Genomic DNA, 694 nt, shown 5'->3' on the forward strand with positions numbered 1-694 from the left:
AGGCGCCGCTCTCCTTCTGCGGCGCCTCGCCCCATCCCCGGGGGCGGCGGTTTCACCCCGCCGCACCTTTTCCGCCTCCTCCTTCTGCGACACGACTGCGTCGCAGAAAGAGGTGACGGTAGACCAGCCCTCGTCTCCCCAGAGCATGGCCCTTATAAGGGCCGGGGGAGAGAGGTCCGCCCCCACCACGTCGATCAGGACTCGGCGCTCCACATCCCAGGAGGGGCATTCCTCCAGGGTGTGTTGCGCCGAGTCCACCTCAGCGCCACAGTGGTGGCAGCGGGAGTTAGGCTCCCTACCAATCCTGTGCAGGTACTCACCGAAGCATCCATGTCCGGTGAGTACCTGCGTCGTCCGGAAGGACAGCTCTCCGCGGACCCTGTCTACCCATTCTTGTAGACAGGGCCGGATGGCCTCGGCGACCCTCGTTCCCGAGTGACCCGTCGCCTCCTCCAGGTGGATGCTCCACCTTAGGAGGAGGCGTTGACGGGCCTGCACTTTGGCTATGCCAATGGCTCTGGCCAGGTGTTCGAGGTCTCCCCCGGCACGGAGCTCCTTGACACGCCGATAGGTTTCGGCATGCATTTGTGCAAGGAGCTCCAGCTGGGGGAGACCGGCCAGGGCCGTGGCGGCCATATGCGACGTCGTCCTATAGGCCCGGGCGAGGCGAATGGCGACCCACCGCTGAGCGCGG

Source organism: Odontomachus brunneus, unplaced genomic scaffold (genome assembly GCF_010583005.1).
Source record: "Odontomachus brunneus isolate Ranch 3 - 2012 unplaced genomic scaffold, Obru_v1 Obru_scaffold_109, whole genome shotgun sequence".
Taxonomy (NCBI): domain Eukaryota; kingdom Metazoa; phylum Arthropoda; class Insecta; order Hymenoptera; family Formicidae; genus Odontomachus; species Odontomachus brunneus.